Source organism: Ischnura elegans, chromosome X (assembly GCF_921293095.1).
Source record: "Ischnura elegans chromosome X, ioIscEleg1.1, whole genome shotgun sequence".
In the NCBI taxonomy this organism is placed as follows: Eukaryota; Metazoa; Arthropoda; class Insecta; order Odonata; family Coenagrionidae; genus Ischnura; species Ischnura elegans.
In genome coordinates, this window is record NC_060259.1 from 39543381 (window position 1) to 39567697 (window position 24317).

Genomic DNA, 24317 nt, shown 5'->3' on the forward strand with positions numbered 1-24317 from the left:
TTAGAACGAGAGGGATGATAGCTAATAATGCGTATTGGGACACGATTGAAGCTATCGAATATTAGGGTCGATAGTCATCTCGGGATAGCTCGGAATGCTTGACTGCGACTATAGCCTCGGTTTCCATATGGTTCATTTCGATTGAAACTTTAATTTATACCCCTTTCCACCCTGATCATTGTTTTTGCTCCTCGAAATACCGATGTTTACATGATCCTGCTACCATCTGTAGGTCACTGAGTGAAACGAAAAAAGAGAGAAGCGTAGGCCAGAACTTGAACGAACTTGACACGGTCATTGCAGTCCGGTTTGACGCACAATGGTAATCTCAATTGATCAGGGGAAATTTTTAAACGAACCCGAACGATCGTATGGGGTCGGGTGGAAAGGGATATTTAATTCACCTTTCACTACGAAAGAGAAATATTAAAAATTTAATAAAATCCATTATTAAATATTTCATTCGCTTTCCAATTCCCGTAATAATACCGAAGTTGTGGATATCGATGCTTGCCCCAGCTTTTGGTTATTGCGTAGCTACCACGAGAGCCTTTTTTTATTATTACTCTGAGGGTTAATTGGTTTGTTTGTGCTAATATCTCTTGCCGCTTGTTTTTCCTCAGTTATGAATGCAAAATATGTCCCCGAGGGAGTTATTGCTTTTTCGCCCTCTACATCTCGTTCGCACCCTCATCAGCGATTGTATCTCTCTTTAATTGGATATGGAAGTGGGTCTCTGCGGGGGCGATAAGCTTTCGGAATGGGCGTTATCCGAACGCGAATTTTTAATCCGCCGGCAAGTGGCTCCGAGTGGGGTGAGGTCTTTTATTTTTCTCGCCCGACATCCATTCTGGCCTCCGGGCACCGAATTCATGAGCCGCCTCTGGCGATTTGGGTTCCCCTACTCAACACTCTCATCTGCAGTAATGGGAATTGGTCGTGTAGGGGAGCGGGGAGGAGGGGGGTCTGCCGTGGTGGTCACGACATGTCCCCCTCTCCATCCCTGTGGCACCCGGTAGCGGCAAAGGCGCCGCGCCCCCGCACCCCATGGAGCTTTGCATCGCTGCTCGTCAATGGATGCCGTCTTTCACTTTTCCTCTCTCTATTGATTTCGGCACCACCCACTCGGAGCCATTCCCGCACCCCACTGCCGCACCCCCCACTCCCGCACTCCACTCATCTCCCGCACCCCTCCGAGAGCACGTGACCCCTGCCACCCTCCTCCCCCCTCCCGCGGAGTCGCAGAGAGGCCGGCGCCCCGGGAGTCGCTGGTGTGGCCGCCTGTTGGCCGCACCCGAGGCGCGGCACCCGGCGTTGCCGCAGGCGGCAATCATTCTGCTGGTCTGTGGGCCGACTGGGAGTTCATTCATTTCCAGCAGCGCCGTGTGAATAGATACCTAGGGTGAATTCTCACGCAGGCTAATGGGAGTTCATTGTGGGCAAAGAAAGTACCCATAGTTAGGCCGTTAGCTCAAGACAAATCGATGGATTATATTTGTGACTTTCACGATTGCAGAAGTTTTATTGGATATACAAATGTCTGGGTAATGTAATGAGGTATCTGCCATACCCATTTATAGAACTTTAATTTCCTCCTAATAACCACGCAAGCGAATAATTATCGTTCCAGAAACTTTGAATCGAATTACGATTTGTTAAATATTACTATTTGCTTGTGAATTATCTTCAGCGAGTCGCTGTCGAGTAAAAACGTTCCAAAAGTGCTCAAGGTGGCTGCGAGGTAAGAAGAAACCGAGGCCAACTTTGGAAAAATAATATTATTCTAATTATCGAAGTATTAATATTAATAATATTAATACTTCGATATTATGATGGGAAAGGAAAATGTTAGGCAGTGAAATACGTAGGTAATACTGATATTTTATTAAAACACTTATACTTCATCTTATTCATGAGAATTCAATCTGGGGAAATAAATATTTCTAGTCGAAATGAACAAAAAACAGACGCTATGGTGGTAATCAACGTATTAGACTCATCTCGTGATCTCGGATTTTGCCATTTCATTCTTATTCCTTTGCGCAGAAGCCTATAATACCTATTGTACGTGTTAAGTCTGAGATCGCTACTCAACGCGTCGGCTGACTATGAATTGCTTACTTGGTGGCGATCTCAATAAGATTTCAAAAATATTATCATGTTTCAGTCCGCAAAAGTTTTAATGGTGCAAGCAGTTGCCACGCTGATGCCTTGTTTCCTCCTCTAACATTTTTACTGTGCAAACCTATCCGCGAAATATAAGTAATAGCAACGCTCGAAAACTACTAATGTCTAAATGATCGTATTGGCTTCTGCAGGAAATCTTGTTAAAATAGGTTCCAGCTCAACTTCTCCAAACTTTTGTATTTAGCGCCCACGTTTTCACCCCTTGATAACTCTTTTCTCCCTCAAATCCGTCAAAATGTAAAATTTTCGTTTTCCTTTCACTTTTCTTTCCATTATCTTACTCAGTTATACATCATGACTTGCCCCAGCGAGTTTACCTCCTTTCTTCTTATTTTATTCATGATAGATTTTTCTCGTAAATTCTTTTCAAAACTTGGTCTTTCCTCAACTTGTCCTTCCATCTCACTCTCGTCATCCTTCTTCTTAGCTACGTATCAAAACTTTCGGGATTATTCGCTTTTTTCAATGAGTCCAAGTTTTTTTATGTATGGAAACCACACTTCCCACGAAGCACTCAGCAAACCTCTTCCTTACTCTCCAAATACATATCGTAATTGTAATTAAGATGTAGAACTTTCGTTAATATTCTGCTCTTGATTCCCTGAGTTGGTTTTCCATCAAATTTCATCGGGCAATATTTTATCTGAAATATTTTATGTTTTTATCTCTGACTTTCACTACGATAGTCACATCGCAATTTTTCTTACCGATCCTGAATACCATAATTTTATTAACGTTTCTTTTCATTCCATACAAGTCTCCAACCAAGTTTGTAAGGAGAGCATGTGGAAATAACTTATCCTAAAGGTTGTTTTGCTGCCCAGCGCCTTCCTTGCTTTAAATGCGAGCATCGTCGTTGGTCATGGAGGCGTAATATTTCGGCCGAAGCAAACTTGGCCCCGATTGCCTCCATGTCCGCGTAGCATGGCTCTCGCCGCCCGCTATCCTCGGCTCGGAAAGCGAGAGTTTCACCGTAGTGTACCCAGGTGGTGTCGTAAGCACACGCTTTTTTTTACCGTTGCCTCATCTTTAAGGCGGAAGAGCAAGGAATCCAGAGCGTGGTGAGCTAGAGGTCGGGAGTCATCTGTTCTTTTTGATTCTGAGCCCTTGGTATGTGTTCCGGCGGAGAAAGAGATTCGTCCGATTGTATGAAGACAATCTCAATGGTCTTCAACCTGTGTGTTGGCTCGTCGATCGGTGAGGGAAGAGCGAACTAACCTAGGTTTGAGCCCCCCACCAGTTCTTTTCCTCGTGCCACCACGAGAATTTTTTGGAGTCGTTCAAGGGCTATAGACAGGATATGAAACTTGGACGCTTTGATCAGTAGTAAAACACTCTACCCACTTAGGCGCTTATTGCACGGTGAGAAAGGTGACTCCGTTGGTCTGTAATACGCCCGATCACCAAAAGGGAATGTGTTGAGCCCGCATCTCATGGAAGTGGGCTGAGTGGCGTGGGCGGATCTTTCAATTTTTTTGCGTCCCGACAGTCGAGGCTCTCAAAGTGTTATGCCCGTAAGGATTGGACTCCAAATAAAGCCTTCAACTCACCCCTTCGGGATGCGGTCTCCCAGAATTCCCTTTTAGCGGTCGCTTATTTCGCTTGGAATCGGAGTTGGAATTTTTACCTTTCCCACCGTGTAGTAATGGGAGTGCGGGACCGTAGTAGGCTGACCTTTTGGTTGCTGACCATAGGCTATCGGGTTCAAATGCTGAATGTAGCACTTGGGCACTTCCGACGACAATCATCGCGGTCCGAGGTGGCCCGGGGAAAGGAATTGGGTCCCTTTGCTTAGGCCGTATCGAGGAAAAATTCGGCGGGGTTTATGTGGAGAGGGTACGCTAAAGGCCATATCTCCCAATGATTTCGAAGGGGTTTGAACACTCTAAACCCCCTGCTCGCTACGACCTTGCTCCCTACCCTGAATGTTTGAAACTCCTATACCTGTGGCTTGAACTTAAACCTGGGTAAGCTCTACCCTCACCTATCGCTAAGCCAACCTTCAGGTTAAACTATGAGAGATCGCCTTCGTGAAATGGGACGCGTAACTTTTGAACTTTGGTGTGTGCTGTTAATTTCACTGAATCCTCCGCGAAGAAGCGAAATGTGATTTTTTGCGCCCAAACATTGGTATTGCGAATGGGGGAAAATAATGATCACATCCATCGAGTACATATAATGTTTGCTGTTGCAAGTGAGACGTGGATTTTATATCCCCAAACTTAACTTAATATCTCGTCTACGCTTAACTGTCTAATAGCGTTATTTAGGGAAATTAGGGAAGGCTAGACCTAATCAAGATGATGCGGCAGTAATGCGACGTTAATCGTCATTGAGGAATGGGAATTGATGCTTCCTTGTTCATTTAATCATTAATTTGCAGTAGAGACTGGTAATATATTTTTCCTAAACCCATTTAATGTTCGCTAAAAGAAGGTTTTGTCATTGCAAGAGGTTTTACTTGTTGTTGTAATCATTTTATGTCCTCGTACGTTTGTTTGCTTTTTTTAGTTGCATTTGTGTAATTATATTTGTATTGCCAAAAATATGGGCTGTTTTGCTTTGGGTGGCTTTTTTTTTTGTCGTAGCTAGTATATAAGGGACCTCAACTTTGTGGTGAAATTCTCCTTAGCTCCAGGAGACTCGCTTATTGTTTAAACCTCGTCGTCTAAGGTTGCAACGCGTATGTGGCCTCACAAGTGCTTACCATTGCACTCGAAGTACTCCACGTAGCTGACGCGGTTTGAAACGGGTTACTAACCGAAAGAAAAGAAAACTCCAGTTATGTGCCTACGCAAGTATCATTCTTTGTGTCGGCTTCTTTGTAGCAATCACCCTCAGCAGTGGAAAAGACGAGAGTGATAGTATATCATCGGCTTAATTTTCGTGTTTGCAATATCGCGGTTTCTTTTGATGCTGTGAGAAAATTTGAAGCCATATTCCAAAGAGTAATTATTACTTATCACAATAAGGCGATTCACATCGGTTTCATGCGTTCATTGCCAGTTACTGAAAAGATAATAATTAAGTAACCATTTAAATTATGTGTAGTAGTTCAATGAAAATTGGATTTAAAAAATCAGAATGGAAGAAACGTTAAATTCCAACTTCAAGGTATAGTTTCACCAAGTTTCAAGTAATTTCGATATGTTTAGAGAAAGATCTTTTGCCCCATGAAATTCCGTCTAAGGGCAAAAGGAAGTAATCAATGGCTGTCTCATCAAGTTGAGCACGAAAAAGGCCATTACAAATAAGTTCATTCCTTGGGATTAGTGTGCTGGAGGCGGCACGTTAATTAGGAAAAGTAACTGGTACATTCTCTCGGACTGTCGTAGCATTGGTGACGATCTTGTTTAGGCCTGCATTCTCATACCCGTAGTTAATATTTCTTATGCTAATTATCAGTGTATGAAGGCCACGGAAATTAATCCCTCTCGAATTCAAATCATTTTATGGCCGAAAAACCAGAGATATTTTGTAGCCCAATTAAGTTAATGAAAGCTAAAAGGTTTTCATTTGATTTCAGCATCCATTCATGCTTTTTATTTATTTTAATATTTATCCGAGTTATAAAAGGGTAGAGGTCACAGCAACAGCGATATTCAAAATTATTGGAAGCATTCACCGAAATACTCTCAATGTACCCTGGGGCTTGTATTTGTTCTTCTTCTTTGCGTATTTGCTGTTTTGGAATAAAATGGCTTATTTGGGCACAATATTTCGTGATGCAGGTTTACAGTGATGTAATTCTCGAATCATATCTCTCTGTCTCTACTTAATGCGTAAGAGGTCATTATATTATTACCTAAATTGCTTCATATTTGACTTACTTGTTTATCTTGAAGAGTCATTTATATTGCGAAATAAAATTGTATGTGTCGTAGTTTTAACTCCAAGAGCGTAAATTCGATTGCATCAAAAACAATTATTCAGTAAATCGTCTTTTTAAATAAAAAATGATGATAACTAATGAGAGACTTCTCTTTCAAGTCATGGCTCATTGTTGTGTATTTCTTTATCGGATTCTGTGTTTTCAGCTTGCGCATTCTTCTTTAATTAGTAAAGAGGTTATGTATCACCTTGTCGTATGTTGTAGATGCTACATTCTGTTCCTCTGTATTTCCGAAACCTTGAGAAAGAAACGTGGAACAAGTGTTCTTGGACTGTCCTAAGCCATGCGAGACGGCCTCGCTATTTAATTGTTGAAGAGTTGTTCAATCAACTCGCTCAGTGTTTCTCGTCGACAGAGGGAATTAGAATATCCCATACTTACTTTTTAATAATAATGACTGAATGACGGATGGGGCCTGGTATCGGTTGGAGCTCCGTACATTGGTAAGCATAATTTATTTTGTATATTAGTACGCCAATATACTTTCTCAAGTGTTTTTTTTAATCAAATAGGTAGCATATAACCAGCTTTCCCTTCGTCCTTTGCTCATATGTTCAACTTAACAGGCGCAATGGAATAGTATCCTTACGTATTTCAATCCATGATCTATTTGTATTATGCTATTGAACTCGCGCTTCTCATCGTGATTTGGTATTGTGAAACGTTTCTATTTCAAGATAAAATATATTTAATATATATTCATTGTTAGTTTTAGCTAACGGAAATATCATTTCTATAAAGTATTGTTTTTAAAGACATTGTTTGATAGCTACGTTGAACCTTCGGGACATAAATTCCCATGTCCTTCATAAGGTTATTATTGTTATGATTATTATTAACGGAATCTGGTGATGTGCATGCTGTTTAGAATTTGTTGCGCTTGTCTATGAGAAGTCGATGTGACCCTTCGTGATCTCATGCTGGAACTTGCCTCGGTCTTGAGAAAGTCGGGAAATCCGGAATGAGTTGGTTATTCCTGGATTTTCAGTGGTGGAAAATGTTTGTGGAATATTCGTGTATTTCTGGTGAAAGTCGCGAATTATGGAATACATAATTTAAATTCGATTTTTTTTTAATTTTATTAAGTCTGACATGAAGATAGCAAAATTATTTTAAAAACTATGTATTTTACATTTGATGTGAAGAAATAGATACATCAAAAACTACCGATTTCGCCACATTGTATCACCTACAATACTTCCAATAAAATTTCATTTCTTACTTTTCTTCACTACTAATTTCGTTTGTGATTATTTTTAATTATTGAAGTACGTTATTAATATTATGCTGTGGATTTAGCTGGAAACCTAAATTCAACTGCATTGTAAGTGGTGGCCCCATTTAGTGGTACTTAAAACTGTGGTGATGTTTTTTATTTATTTTTTTATAATATATTCATTCGGATTATTTTGAGGTTGACTTTTTCATGTGATACATGTATTATGTTCAGTTAAAAATTTTTTCAATGTTCAATAGAATTTGAGCCATCAAAGGAAATTGTGTTCATTCAATCTAATTGGTTAAATCTCTTTCCAGGTCTTCACAAATCCCTTCGAACTGCTGGAATTTTGGAGTCAAATGTTCCCGCGGGAAAATTTCTGTCACTGAGGATATTCAGGTAAGCCGAGAATGTAATTTATGATAATAGCATGGGGATTCGCTCTTTTTTGAGGAAATATAGGCAGAATATTTACCACGTGAACGGCTGATGCTTTCTGTCCTTTGGACATGTTACCTACTCTTCATATTTACGTCTTTTATGTTATGGAGGAGATGCGGATGGAAATATATTTGCTATTGGGCCATGGTAGATGTTGCAGATCAATCTGAATGGGGCCTAAGAAACCTATTTCACCTAGTAAGTGATATAACAATGTGGATGGGAATATTTTCGTCAAAGGAGCAAAGAATTTTCTAGGTTCGTTGTAGAGGTAGCTCTGAATTCGGAAAGAAATGCGTTGGATTCTCGTCATTTGAACATGTATCATCTGAAATCACTATGTGTAAGGCAAGGAGTCGATTCACAAAGGCCATGAGCTTAATTACTCTTTTGGGAGCAGTTCTTCTGGATGCATTGTGAACTCAGTGGTTTTCTCTTGAAATCGATTGAAATTGAAAATAAGAAATGCGTGGTGAAAACTAACAAGTTTACACTAATTTTTGTAAAGCTTGAAATAAGAATAAAAGGAGCAGTTAAGTTTAAATAAATACCGTCAAATGAGATAAATACTTATCGTTGGTTACTACTTTTTACTGTCGATTGAGTCATATTTGCTATGAAAGTGAATGCTCGATCACCGTTGCAATAAAATATTATTTCACTAATGGATTTTTTAAATTAATCGAACGAATCTTATCGATGTGTAAAGTTAAAGGTGTCGGGGAAATAGTCTCAGACAATACCGGATACATGGAGAATTGAGTTGCGCTGTGAGCTCAAGCTCTCAACTGTGGAATGCAAGGCTATTTTTGGAGAATCTCCACGCTCTGGATAAAAAATAAAAGCTGAGCGCTTTTGTGATTCCACTCGTGGATGTGTTGCTGGAAATGACTTGGGAGCTCGCGTCGAGGTTCTCACTGTAATACAAATGGCCCTGAGCCAATCAAGGCGATGACGCCCGACATCGTAAGACCCCGGAGTGGGCAAGAGACCAATAACTTGGGATTTGGCAGTCAGTGCAAGGCCCGTGGCAAGCTAGAAGGTTCAATGACTGAAGGACCTCCAGTTATGCCAAGAAATCATCTCGCCAGTGGGAATAATACCTGGAGTAAACCTACTCACTGAGTATCTCCGAATGATCAGATCCTTTTAGAACATTGGAATTTCGATCAAGAAAGTCTTTTGAGTATCGTGGGCGATCAGATAAAAGTGTTCATCAATAAATTCATGACTCTCATGTTGTAGGATAGAGAGTTTTTATTTTTAACTTGTGATATTGGTGTTCTGTCCCTTGATGAAAGCCAGGTCTTTATCAAAGGGAAACGAAGCGGAGGACCCAGTGGAACAGAAACGCAGTATATGAGTTAAGGAACCCCACACTTTATGTTTATTTCCCAAGACTCGAAGGTATCTTACGGATTGACTGCAGCTTTGGCCTGTTGGCGCTATGTAGTCCCTATTCTCCCTTTAATTGGACGTTTTGTTTGATTCTGGGCATCTATATTTATGCAGTACCCCGCAAGCTTTCTCGAGAGTGTTTTCGGAAATACAGTGAACCGTTGACTGATCCCCACTCTGTATGCTCTGAAAATTTCAAGATGATATCATGATCCATAAACTAGTCTTACGAAAACGAAGCAATGAGACAGCCCTGATGGTAATGAGGTGGCTATTAATTGAAATGCTGACCCGTGAAAGCTTCATAAGGTGTCCAGGCGCGTAGCCATGACGGGAGGCTTGGCATTGCCCAATGACATCTTCCTTGTGACGGCTATCCCCATGGATGCATTAATTGCTGACTTTGTTTTGTAAAACTCTAAATTTTCGGGCGGGGAAATGTCTCCTCCCCGCTTGTTACGCCCCTGTTGGCCCGGCAAGATCCTCTCTGGGGAAAATCGCCGTTGGAGGTCGAGTCCCAAGATGGCTTGGAGCGCAGCGAATGAATTACATTCGTCCTCTCACGCCTTCTCTCGCCAGCGGCTCCTTCAAGGCGCCCACTCAAGTTCCTCTCTCGGCCGCCCAGGTGCCGCCTCGGACGACGTTTCCTTGGATTCGCCCCTGCAAATTGACCCCCTAGGACGTCTTCTGTATCTTCATCCGCATAGATACTTGCCGCCTCTAGGATAATCTTCTTAGACTTCGTACCGGTAGCCACGTAGCCGGGGGTCTTAAGAGACTTCATATCCCCTCTACCCCAACCCCCCGATATTCTCACCCTCCTGTGGCAACTGGCTTTGATTAATTAGCTATCATATTTGAATAACGCTGGGTACAATTGAAATCCGTTCAAAGTACGTGATAAATATATAAATTCACGTGTGCTGTGAATGATTGTTTTTTTCTATCTAATTTTTATTTATTTATTTATTATGCTCTTAACTTCCTATCTGAGGCTGGGAAAGAAAATGTTTCATTATAAAGTATGCTTCGAAATCAATTAAGAGGACGCATCACTCCCGCTAATATTGTTGTATTTTACTCTTTTTTTACTTATAGTATCTTAAAAACTTACACTATCACCTCGAATTTTGCAGAGTATGTACAGTAGATCTTTTGTAACATTTGCGTGTACGTCAAATGTAAAAGTTTAAATTCTGGAGAAATACTAGGGAAAATTTTCAAATTGGAGACTGTGAGTTGTTGACAAATGTCTGCACTGTGTATACCTTGAAATTTTCAAGACGATAGTGTAATTTTTAAAGGAGTTATGACGCGAAGGAGAGGATGGTCGAGAAGGGGTCCTCTTAATAAGGGGAGATGATAACCGGAACTATGAAATTTCATGAAAAGAGCTTAAAATTCAATTAATCCATTGTCAGTAACTCTCCCGTGGAGCTGGCTAGCCTTGCGTGGTGCCTACGTGACTGGGCGCCGTATGAGGCTTTTACGGATCAGCCTTTCAACTAATGACCTTCTCATTGTCATCAAGGCTAGGAAAGATTTATTTAGGGTAGTAAAATTACGTTGTATGAGGGACAAAGGCTGTATAATTATTAAAGATATTCTACCGGTTATAACAGGTGAACATGCAGAATTTTGTGAATTACTTCGTCTATCTCCCAACCTGAATTGAAAATTTCTCTCTTCAATCCCCAGTATGGCCTATTCCCTTTCATTGTGTCTTTAAATCCTATTCTCCCCCCTCACTCGCTTACCCAACATTCTTCTTTCTAAAAGCGGCGTTACAATATTAATTAATATGTACGAGTTAATGTCTGATTGCATGAATGATTTTGGTGGACCGGAACGGAACATGTACGAATGCATGAACCAAAATAGAACAATAAACGATTTTAATTTCTCCTGGTGAATGTTGTTGATGAATTCTTCTCTGGTTCTCAACCAGTAATTCAGTATAGGCCGACGTTTCGGAAGACTACTTGTTTGACGAGTGAAATTTTCAATTCGGGTAAGGGGATAGACGAGTTGTTTCTCAAATTTCTGCATGTTCACCTATTAAGGCCGTTTTACACGGGGCACGGAATTGCGCGAATGCATGAACGAAATTAGAACAGAGGCTATTCTGCCGTCTCGCATTCACGCATTCCCGCATGTGTTCTAGCAATTCACCGCTTTACACGTCGCAATTTTGATTGCGCCGTAGCACGTACGTCAGATTGCGTAATTCCGTGAACCGTGTAACACGGCCATTACAACCGGTAGAATATCTTTAATAGTTATACAGCCTTCATCCCTCATACAGCGTTATTTTACTCCCCTAAATAAATATTTCCTAGCCTTGATGATAACGAGAGCGTCATTACTTGAAAGGCTGACCTGTAAAATCCTCATACGGCGCCAAGTCACGTAGGCATCACGCAATGCTATCCAGCTTCACGGGAGAGTTTTTGTCAATGTATTACTTGAATTTTAGGCTCTTTTCATGAAATTTCGTAGTTCCGGTAATCATCTCCCCTTATTAAGAGGACCCCTTCTCGACCATTCTGTATTTCTCGTCATAACTCTTAAAAATTAAACTATCGTCTTGAAATGTTCACAGTATATACGGTACAGACATTTGTTAACAACTCCCAGTCTCCAATTTCACAATTTCATTGAGTAACACGCCTTGAAAATGGGAGACATATCGTCCTCCGAAACGTCGGCCTATACGACTGAGTTAACCTGGTTGAGAACCCGAGAAGAATTCATCAAATTAGAAAAGTTTCTAATTTCTATAAATGCGTTTGAAAAATTTGGGTGGTTAAATGATGAATTTTTTTCGTTTATTCTTTAGCTCATCCCTTTAGAAATTAACTCGTACGTGTTAATATACCATCGTGTAATTAAGCCTTATCACTGTTTTTAACATGCTCTTCCCTCTCAGTACTTGCCCCAACTAAATCCTCATGTCTCCGCTGTTTCTCGTGTAGAAGTTTCCTCGTCCGCCATGCCTAGCACTTTGTCGTTCTCTGCCTCTACGTTGACTCCACCCTCTCTCCTCACTTATGGTAGATAATACGAGAAGAATAATTTGCATCGGAGTAGTTGACAATGCGATTGGAATTTGTTGAGTTTGAAAATTTTCATTCCGGCGGCGACATGATCCCAAGTCGTCGAAGTAAATATTTTTGAGCACCCAATTTCTGATCGAGTCGCCAACCACTCGGAATCTAACTTTTCTAATGACAACCGCTCGGAATTATTTCGATTAGTATCAAGCACACCCGTGGTATCGCTCAAAACTGCAGCCATGGATAAGCATACTTCTCTTATTTTTTTCATGTTCGAGATCGGCTCTATACTTCCTCAAGGCCTTGTTTACACGGTACATTGACCCCTACAAGTTTATGTCTAACATAAGAGCGGGTTTTATAATGTCGGGTTACTGTTAACCGTAACACGATACCGCTGTAACCTAAGCTTGAGAATATTATAAAGGTATGTAAAAGCTAAGTACTTCCGAATAACTATTACTCATAATCTTAAATGGAATAATTCATTAACTATCATTTTAATTCTACGAAATATTATTGTAGGCATTTTAAAACCGGCGCTAAATTTATGAACGCGAGAAAGAACGACAAAATGCACCTTGTAACCACCCAACTTGTGCGAATACATGTACAGAAAATGGAACCCGTTCTAATTTGGTTAATGCATTCGTAAATGATCCGTTCCGGTCCGCAAAGTCGCTGTTGCAAACGGACATTAACTCGTGCGTCTAAATGTATCGTGTAAACAGGCTTTTAGACACTTTTTTTCCGGATGCTTGTGATTTGAAGAGCCGATATGCATCTTGGTGACGCACAGTGGTAGATTGGATTAACGTCGGATACAGGGGAATTGAAAGGTATCGTCATCTTCCTCTCGTCCTCTGTGAGGAGGTGACGGAGATGTCTGCATGGAGGAATGTGTTGGCCGCCGTGGATAAGGCTGGGTGCGGAGAGATTACGGGGCAGCAAATAAAGTCGAAGGTCGAAGTGAGGGAAGAACGACAAAATGGGAGGCAAACGAACTTGGCGACTTCTTCTAGTTCAATTCATCGGGCAAGACCGGTTTCATCTGTTATTCCTTCCTCAGCTACAATAAAATACATTAATGTCGCAGCTGGTTTCTACCATATTGGGCAGGGCGGAATGGGCCTTCTCAAGCGATTAACAGGCGAGGGAGGTGTGGGGGGGGGGGGGGAAGTGAGGAGGTGGAAGGGGGAGGTGTCTCATCAGTTGTTGTGCCATGTTCAGGGGATGGGTGGCGGAAGTTTTTTTCGGGAGTTGGGTTCCTGAACAGTAATAAAGATGGGTCCAGGAAAGCTTGGGATGGCAGAAGACACTCCCTGTTTCTTTCTCCTTTCTCTAAAGGCCGTTTTACACGGGGAACGCACTTGCACAATCTGATGGAGGCGCAATCAAAATTGCGTCCTGCAAAGCGGTGAATTGCTAGAACACATGCGAGAATGCGTGGACGTGAGATGGCAAAATAGCCCCGTTTCTAATTTCGTTCATGCATTCGCGCAATTCCACGCCATTTCAGAAATTAATGCAGTTCTAACCTGCGCAATTCCATGCCCCGTGTAAAATGGCCTTAAGACTTTGCGTTGCATGGGCGCAATATTAAGCCACGTGAAATCCTTCGATTTTTGCTACGGGCGATTTATTACGCTATTCGTCTCATGAAAAATCGTTGTTTGCCATTTTTAACCGAGCGTTACACCTATAAATAGACAAATGAAATCAAAGAATTAATAACCTCGAAACAAACAAATGGAATGCAAAATCATACTTTAAATTGATAACAAACCCCTCTCGCATCAAAATTTGGTTGTTCAGAGATAACACAAAAGTATTTAAAATGGCCAGCGCTGGGGTGCAGATCCGCAGTACTAAAGTCAGCTTGGTGAGTGTTAATGGATCAAAATCTTGGCACCGAGCGCAAAAATAGATGCATACGTGCGATGAGCATATCGTTACGTAAAGAAATCATTGTGTACTTGAAATCATCCTCCCTATCCTTATTTGGTAGCATTAACTTTAGACTCATTCTTAGATTTAGTATATCATTTTCAGCTCTAGAGCATGTTTTTGAGGAAGGCATTTTTGAACGAAATCAAAGCGTTTTCATCTACAACGTCAGATGAATATTGGTCGGTATTACAACTACAGAAATAAATTTGAAAATGGAATTGTGCACAAGGTCATTATTTTTTCACGAACGAAGAAGGCACACAGCTGATGACTAGGGGACATGATAAATAACAAAAAACAAACCAGGTGAATCATAAAAATAATTTCCAAAAAGTCAATTTCAAAATACTAGAAATTTGTTTTTAATGAGATTGTTCGGGTAGTACAACCACTATGGTTCATTTTTGGGAAGCACTTTGACTCTCAAATCGAGAAAATGTACAGAGGCAACATTTTTAAGTATGAAATTCAGGAATCTGTTGACAAGGATGTATTCTATCAACTATGAAACATTCGAGATGATGAAATAACTCATAAACGAGCAATACGTCACCAAATAGACGGGGCTGATGCGTATTTCTAAGCTGTGGCTATGCTTGAACGATCTTCTTAATTGCCTGCCGTGTGATCTCATCGGGAAAGTGTTTTCCCGCCTCCCTCCTTCTGGGAAGTGGTCCTCGCATGAATCTTCGTGGATTTCCGAGGAGCGTTAGCTTTGGGCGCGGCCGGAGTCGATGGCGCCATCCTGCAGTCTGCAGGCGTCCGTGTCAAGGGCGCCGTGAGGACTTGTGCCTCAGCGGCCGCCTCGACGGCTGACCACCGGGACCTCATTGCGAGGATAAGTGAGGGCAATTTCAAAGCCTCTGTGGTTGCGGCTTGAAATTTCAACGCAAAAGAAATCCGTGGTAGAAAGCAGCTGATTGGGCGATTCCGCTTGTGAGAATTGCCTATGTCCGAAAAATACGAGAAATTTGTTCTTAATGAGATTTTTCGGGTAGTACACCTCTAATAGTACATTTTTCGCGAACACTTCGACCCTCAAATCGAGAAAATATACTGAGGCAACATTTTCAAATTTGAGGTACAGGTATTGGCAAAGCATTGGCCATGAAAAATTCAAGATGGTGAACTAAATTATAATGATTGGGCTAACGATTTAGTGATCCTATAGAAACGTGCTAGTTTTGACAAAATTATATTTACTGGAACATAATATGCTCTACATGGAGTAGGTAACGTTTTTATTATTATTTATTGGAAAATTGATCATATATATTATTTCAACCGTTATCGTATATGCAGTACATCGTTGGGGGCGGGGAGAATATGAAATTAATGTTAGGCTATGTGATTTTAATCATGGACACCTTATGATGTTTATATTTTAAAGAAATGTTTGATGATAGAAAACTAAGGAATAAAGTCAGGTAACTTAGGACTAGTCGTTAGATAAGAAGTATTGCGATTGGCCTAACAGGGGGCAGTGGACCTCCAAAACATAATTAAACTTCATACTTTCGGGGGTAAGGAGGGCGGGGTCCTGGGCTCCCTTAAATGTATCCCTGATTTCAACAGATGAATAATCATTTAAAGGATATTTTTAAATATTTAGGAATTATGGTGAATTATGCTTATATATGGTGCTTTATTTTTTTCTGGTAACGCAGCAAAAGAAAAGTATAGGCTTGAGTGTAAATTTGTGTGCTTATTGAAGAAAGGAATTGTTTCTGCTGGTGAAGTTTTTTCGGGTGTTCCCCGCACACTAACTCGGTCTGTGGCCGACATTTCGTGACCGTTGCTGGTCACTTTTTCTTATGTAAGAAAAGAAGCAGATAAGCGAGTGGTTTCCCCTCTACGCCTTAAAGCTACTTCAATTGTCAATATGACACACGATTTTTCTGTTAACATTGTTCATGTTTCTTTTTAATATAAGACATGCATTACCTTCACGTTAGACCCTATTTCCTCTGCTAATCTATCACTTGTTTTTTTCGATGTGAAGGGAAAATTATGGAAAGTATCGAACTCAGTCTCCATCCATGTCTTGGCTTCCGCTGTAGATGACGCGCCGCGGCCGTAGATGATGTGCCGTTGCTTTCCAGATGTACTCCGCGTTTCGCCATCGACTTCTTTGCTGAAGAAGCCGACTGCTACACCGCTGAAACGGTCGCCCGAGGCAATGGAGACACCCTTATGAAATCCAGATAGCAACGGCGCCTCACTTTCCATCATTTTATGTGCTTATGTGTTCCATTTTTATAACTTAATTTGGGGAGAGCCAATCCGGGGTCGTGTGTTACAAATTATAGAGTAAATGTGGAAGTAGGGTCTTCCGTGAAGATAAAGTGTGTCTTATCTTAAAAAGAAACATGGTCGTTGTTAACTGGAAAATCGTGTCTTATATGTAACATTTTATTATCTTTATGGTGTAAAGTTGAAACCGATTGCTTATCTGATTCGCGTTTATGTCTTACGAGACCTCGGTAACTTTTCATAACGATAATGGTATATTTATATTTCCAAAACTTAACAACTAATCGGTTTCCGAAAAGTTGTAGTTCCGAAAAAGTTCCGAAAAATCAACTGACTCTTTTTCCTTGCGATATTATAGCCATAAATGGTGTACTCATCAAAATCAACCCTAGTTTATCAGTGAAAAATCCCTGATGTAAAAAAGTAAAAGAGAGCATTCCACCAAAAGGAAGATCTACCTGTAGCGGAACATAGAAACAAAGAAACAATTTATTAGAACTTACATTTGGAGTATGTTTCTCAAAGGAAGAGAGGCATGGACGAATGCAGCGGAGAAATCATGGGAAGGGGCTTTTGAAATGTGGTGCTGCAGAAGAATGATGAGGATCAAATGGATCGACCGAGTTAGTAATGAAGAAATGCTAAGAAGAGTATGAGAGAAGCCTTATGAAAACCTGGACAAGAAGAAGGAACAACCTTATAGGCCATATCTTGGGACATGTTGCCCTGATGAAGTCAACCGTCGTGGGACAAGTAGATGCCAAGACTATAAAAGGAAGGCCTCGAATGGAAATATGAAACAGGTAAAGAAGGATGCGATAGAGAAGAAATACGTAGGTGTGAAAAGATAAGCTGATCGGAGAATTGAGTGGAGATCTGCGTCGAACCAATCTTAGGATTGTATACCAGTGATGGTGATGATGTAAAAATACATTTAATCTAATTCCTAGTGCACGTAAAAAAAAGCAAAAGAGAGCATTCCTCCTGAAGATTTTTTTTTATTTTTGTTTAATATTTCATTTTTGTTTAATTGTAGTTTATGTGAAGCAGATATAGGAAAGTAGGATCAGCTCTTACTTAATTTCCCATGCCTCCCTGTCATTTATCACCCGTTTTAGTATTATTCGCATGATAAAATGAGCACCACTTTTTTCTCATTTCGTGGAATGCATTTCCTGTGTTCACCTTTAAGGCTTCTGTTAGCTACACTCTCTCAGTATTTCCCTCTAGTCCTTCAATTCATTGCGAATTCGCGAGCCCCCCAGTTTATCTTTTCGAAGCGTTTCGTGCACCCCTCTGCAATAATAACTTCTCCTCAATGTATAACTTGGCGTGAAACAAGAAATAGTGTTTATCTGGAGAACGATGGAAGTTATTTATCGACAATAGGTATCGATACCGCTATAAATGGGCTTATTATCAGGTAAGGGTATTGTTACCAAGGATTTTGCTATCCAAGGTTCTCAGAGTAGGAACGCACTGGGAGCGTCGGTGCTACTTTCGGAAGAATAAGTCTTTTCTCCTCAAAGTGACTCTTTTCGTATCTCCTCATCATCGCATGGATGGATGGCGTGGATTCCTCTATGAATTCATTTGCCGCACCTGCGGGAGATGTGACCGGCCTCCCCGCAAAGGTGTGAACGTCTTTCTCCCATTACTCAAGCTGAGCCATCAATGCTTGACGTGGGGCTTGGATTTCCTCATCCCGTTAATCTAAGTTCTCCTCTTCCTTGACAGCGACACTCGCCTCTTTCATATATTTAAATATCCCGTTCCCCAAGAAACACTTCAGTTAACTGCGCGCCTAATTTTTTCGCTCTTGTAACGAATAGTCATCGCTTAGAATAATATCGTCGGTATCGTGTGGAACTCTCCCTCTGCCGCGATGACGTTAGGTTACTAGGGGTTGGAGTCAACTTTTTCGGGAGGAATATCGTTGAACAGCGTAGTGTAAAGATACACAAAGACGTCCTGCTGTTTACTTATTTTAATTTCTAAACTTTACAGGCCGTGATTCAAGTGGTTAATAGTCATACTCAGCTGCAAAGATATTTCAGTTTCAGATCAGAGTCAGATGCAGTTATACTTATATCTACAAGGGCGGATCCAGGAAGGATGAGAAGGTAGAATAGGGGGCAAACCCACTACTTTTGGAATATGCATATATTTACTTGTAATTGAAATATCTCTGTACCCGATGATTACTGCGAACCAGTTGGAACACGTGCTTTAGAGTTTTGAAATTAAAATAAGTAGACAGTACGATATATTTGTGTATCTTTTTTTACTAGGGGTTGATTTGACGCCTATCGCTTACACCTGGGGAACCGTTACTCATATCCGCGATAGTAATTTAAAAGAAAGAGACGTTTTGAAAGGTTTCGAATTTCAGCTCTTTCTTCCTCTGGATGGTTGCTGCTGTTCGGGCATTTATTCGTTTTTACCATTCTATAGAGTTTTTTTACAAGGAGTTGAAATGCGGGGTTATGGCGAAATCTTATCGCATTTATTTCTTCGTAAAACATGCTTATCCTTATCAAGACAAAATATTAAGTTACTGGATCTAGGACCTATAGTTTAATCAATAACGTGATTCTTGTCAATTCAGTATCAATAAGTATCGAAATCTGTAAATGATTGACAACATTATGAAGTCTTGGCTTAATATAATGGAAAACTGAGGAAATATTATTATCATGTGGAATTTTTGTTTTGGGTTGTTTGATAACCATAGTTTGTAAAATGAATAATTTAGCTGAAGTGAAATCACGTTTTTTTGGATGAAAATCAAACTCGGAAATTTCGGTCGACTCTAATAGTTGGAGAAAGTACTATTGAGTTTGAATATAAAGAGTTTATCGTCAATATTTTGTATGTTCTGTTTTTTTGCCAGCAGAAGAGACCTAGACAGCTGGTAAAACGCTTTTCAATAATGTACGCGGAAAGTATGCATTTTGGATCGCGTAGTTACGGACCGAATTGCTGAAGTCATTGGTGGTATTGAGGTGCGTGTGCAAGTACTCGATTGTTCTGGGCGGTGACAGCTCTTGGTGAGAGCTCACAACGTCTTCACGCGGAGAAATCATTGAGAAAGCAAGTACGCCCAGCCTAAATCCCCATGCGGAAGTGTTGCATGTCCAGCGAAGACAATTTATTCTACGCGCTTTCCCCGCTTCGTGGAAATACCCTTTCATAGGCGCATCAAGTATTTTTCAACTGCGGGTATTACAGCCGAAATTGCGGCCTATTGACGAAGCATCGAGAAAAGAAGCGTTCATGGACACTTTCTCATTCAAATAGTTCCACATATGCATGCGTCATCGCTAGACTTCGGTTACTATCGTAGTTTCTCCAAATGATAAAATTAAATTCCAGGCTTAAGCCCCCTCTGTGAGCAATCTAAACCTTTCAAAGTCCCTGTTGCATTTATTTGAAAACGTATCGAGCGATGTGAAACTTCGCATACGAACTATATGTTCGTGATATCACAGGATAAATGTTAAGAAAGATTACCATTCACCGAGTAGTATTTTTGATACAGAATTCCTTTATTACCCACAGCTTAGTGGACAATGTTATTTATTACTGATTTGAAAAATTAATTTAGATGAAATAAATGAAGAATATTATTATTAACGTTACCTTGAAAAATGAACCAAATTTTTTCTCTTGCTCGTAGAGAAACATGCTTACACGAATTTTTTCTGAGTTCACTGACCAGAGGATGGTCAAGCAGGTTTCACAGGAGACAAAGACAGAAAATTTAATTCTTCTCTTAGTCGCTTGTTACGAGAGTATTGAGTATTTTTGTAATTATATCCCTTTGAATCACTGACGTAATATTTTATGGACATATCTTACAATTATGAATATGGGTTCTCAGAAACCAACGATGACCACTTCACCCACGGAATGCCTTGCTCTGCGGTCGTCAACGACTCATGGCAATGTTAAAATATTATTTTACTCTTCTTTTCTGCGAGGAGATCTCTTCTCAGATTCCCGTCTTCTTTTGTGGCATCTGAGGACGAGATTCTCTTTTTTGCCCCTCTAGTCCACGAGCTCCTCCGCTTTGCCCCGTCATTCCGTGGAGCGTTACGGGTTTGCTAGTGGGCTTGAGAATGACCTAACGGTCGAAGCGCTTTATACGTTTCTCAAAAAATTTGTGTGAAAGTGCCATCTCTTTTTCATTAACTCAGGATGTCATTCCACGATATCTCGACTACCACAGTTACTTTTATTTGGCAGTGGACTCTTTCGGACATTTGGACGGGTTCTGCTGAGGGTATGGTATATTTTTACAATTTTCTTGTCCTCTCCACTCCAATGTCTTAAAATTCAGTACGTGGAGAAGGCGTACTTGACTGCTAAAAATATTTGGTTGATATTTTTACATTTGGAAGTAGCTCAAGAGCCCTAAATGTAATAGCAATTGATTATCTGCTTAAGATCCTTTCTATGGCCGTAGAATTAAGTTACAGTTTACCTGGGCCGAAGTTCCCTACGCCGGGGTAGCCGTTTTTAATAAAGCCAGGAATAAAATATTTTAGCGTTGAGCATGGCGGGTCGCTCCGCCTTAAGGCCTTGTTGCACGGGGCAATTAATTGCACAAACTCACGTGTGTTCGAAGGCGCAGTCAAAATTGCGTCGTGTAAAGCGGTGAATTGCTACAATACATGCGAGAATGCGTGGATGTGAGATGCCATAAGAGCCCCTGTTGTAATTTCGTTCATGCATTCGCGCAATTCCACGCCATTTTAGAAATTAATGCAGTTCTAACCTGCGCAATTCCGTGACCCGTGTAAAACGGTCCTTAAATGCCGTGTCGGGCGCTTGCGGGCTACAGTCACCGTCAACTGATTGGTCCGGCACAACGCATTGCTGTACCTACCCTTCGCGACTTCCCTAATAAGGGCCGAGGGAGCAATTTCCCTGAGACAATACGGAAAGAATGTGAATTATTCGCAGCCCAAACAGCTTTAAGCTACTCATGTGCATAATAAATTCAAATGCTTTTATAACACAGCCTGCTCAGAATCGTGTGCTATTAATTGGTAAATTACGGAGATAGCATGGCGTCGTAAATTTCAAATTCTTTCTTTTCATTTGAGTCGTGATTTTATCGCTGGTAGCCGCCTAGAATACTCTGTCGCTATCAATGCTTTGCAAAGAATGGGATGTTGAATGCGAATGTATCCTGGACCATAGACGACCCGCCGTGGCTCAAGGTCAATTTCGTGCGGAAGACGTTCCTCGAATGAGCGTGTGAGTTCCGAGGAGGCAATTTTGGCGGTAGATGCCTGCTACGTGGGGAGAGGGGAGGCCCAGCGAACGTCAGCGACTTTTGGTCAGCCTTGTGGGCTAGCAAATAAGCGCAAGATTTTTCTTCGGATCCTCCATCTTGAGGTTTCGTGTAGAGGTATCGTATATGTCACTCAGCGTGACCCTACCACCACTGTTTCATAACACATTATGCAAAATTGAATGAAAATGGACTCCACCATTTTGATGCGATTCTATGTTTAATATCTATGAATAACCTTCTGTTGAAAAGGAAATTAATATATAGTGAAAATTATCATTATTTTTACCGTTTTTTTTCGTTTTAGTACTTTAAGTGGTTAATATCGTTAATTTGTCGAGGAAATCTAAGGTAGGTGTTTTTTACAAAAGTTGTTCAACCTCTATCCCTATTGCCTTTAGGCAAGCAAAAATGATGTACTTTCTATAACGCAATATATGGGCTACGTTCACTTGTAGTAAAAAACCCAAAGTTATCGCGAATAGATCTATCGTTTCAAAAGGGTAGTATTTACATCTAGGTGATATTCTACGAATCACCTCATTCAGGTTTGGCAATGGAAAAGGTCAATGTGGCTTAAAAATACAAAACAATGGGCGCTAAAATAATGGAATTCAACTGTTTCAGCTTCCTTTGCTTCGTGGTGTACGAAAGAATTTTTGGATGTTTGCTTTCGCAGTGTCGGGAATTTTTATCACTTGGCACAAAAAAACTCTATCAACCCCCACTCCAGGTGATGAAATCGTAGTACATGGGCATTGAAAAATGGCGTACCAGTCGCTATGAATGTTGGGTAACCCTGGGCCAATAGATACGCGATGCATGACTTCATGACCTTTTTCTATTCATTATCCATTGGTGCGAAAGCTCTGTTACGTAACGCGATATATCCAGCATAATTTAATGGAACTCTAGCCGCTGTTAGCGGATGGTTTAAGGCACCTTTTTGCGGCATAATATATAATGATCGATCATTAATGATGCATCGTTGCTTTCTCTATTTTGTTGACGGCGAAGTACCGCTCATCTCGTCCAATGTATAATTTTCAAGCTGTTGATGTTTCATCATGATGAACATGTTGTAACAAGACGGGCGAAACCAGTTTTACTGACGTCATCATCAATGGTTCGAAAAGTATTGAAAAATGTAATTGTGGATAATTCATATTGCAATATCAAATTTGTAATTATTGTCAATGACAAACGACTCTTTAAAAAATTAATCTATAGAATTGCAATTAGTTTTAATTTTGCTCTTGTTTATAATGCAGTCGCTGACGATATTTTCTCAAACGGAATACTAGCATGCAAGCTAGAATTTTAAAGTACTCCTTAGTTTCAATGCTTGAAATAATAATTAAAATATTTGATTTAGGCTCCTTAGGCATATATAAATATATTGTACCAAAATTTTACTCTTGTGGATGAGGTTAATGTTGCTAGAAAATATTGTATATCAGGGAAATCAATTGAATTTCGTTACCTCTGCAAATTCACGGAATGTCGGAAAATTTAAAAAGGTTGGAAAAAAATAAATTTTCAGTACTACTCCTAAGTTCATTTTTTACTTTTCTCCTTATCCTTTCCTTATCCAGCGCACGTATTTATTTGATATTTGAGCAATCCTATTCGAGCAAGTGGTTCAGGTGGCGTTCAGAGTACACCCTTTTAGAAAAATGTCAATGAAAATTACTTTTTCATTTGTTCAGATATAAAATTTAAACGTTTGAAATAGGTAAGTGTTGATATGGAGCTTTGACACTACCAAAACAGAAATTCCATTACTTTTCCCGAATTTCAAGACTATTTTTAAAGATTTTCAAGCCATATTATACTGAGTATTTAACCTAAAACCAATTTCTAGGTGAGTAGAAAAGTAATTAAAACAGGCATACATTATTCTTAAATCAAATGGTGACAAAAAATGAATGTTTACAATTATAAAGCGCCACCTGAACGACACCTAGGTGATTGCTCTGCACTTTCTACCTATGGTGAATTGGACGTGAAGATGACCCCCCGGGGAGTCCCCACATATCTCCGTAATGCGGGACGCCCTTGAGAAATACCCAACGGCAATTGGCGCGGAGCCCGCGGGCCACCGCGGCCCACACCCTGGGGCCAGACCCCAGGGGCTTACGTCACCGCCTGCCCTCCGAAGGCACGACCACAGCGCCGCGGGCCGTGGCGGCCTCGCGAGGCTCTGCGTCCTCGCCGTCTTCGTTGGTGACTCACAGCCTTGGCGGCTTTGATCCACGCGTCCTGCAGTGACGCAGTCATATTGCGTACAATATTAGCCATTCGTATCGCTTGCATTGTAAATAATTCGCGCATGTATAGAGGTCGCGCGGCCTTGCTTGATGATGGCATCGACTGTGATTTCCAAATCCCTGAAACGCGCGCTTGGGGTACGTGTCTAACCATCCTCCATGGTAGAATTTATTATCCGCTGAAAGCGTGGAATAATGAATTCCATTTACCGGAAATTTGCGTGAGGTTTTCATCATTGTGTTGGCCTTTGTTCATGTGGGTTCAAATTATGATTTTAAAAAAATCTGCATATCACCTTAAGCGTCGGCAAAAATTATAACCACCTCGTTGATTTAAGACGTAGTTACC

At 40.6% G+C, this 24317-nt stretch overlaps 1 protein-coding gene across 1 annotated transcript in view; it reads left to right on the forward strand.

Moving 5' to 3' along the window:
* The window catches only part of LOC124170725, a 247196-nt gene that overhangs the window by 77239 nt on the left and 145640 nt on the right, over positions 1-24317 (forward strand). Inside the window, exon 2 of the mRNA XM_046549617.1 lies at positions 7616-7697. The gene's annotated coding sequence lies outside the window, so the exon portion shown is untranslated. The remainder of the gene's footprint in view (positions 1-7615; positions 7698-24317) is intronic.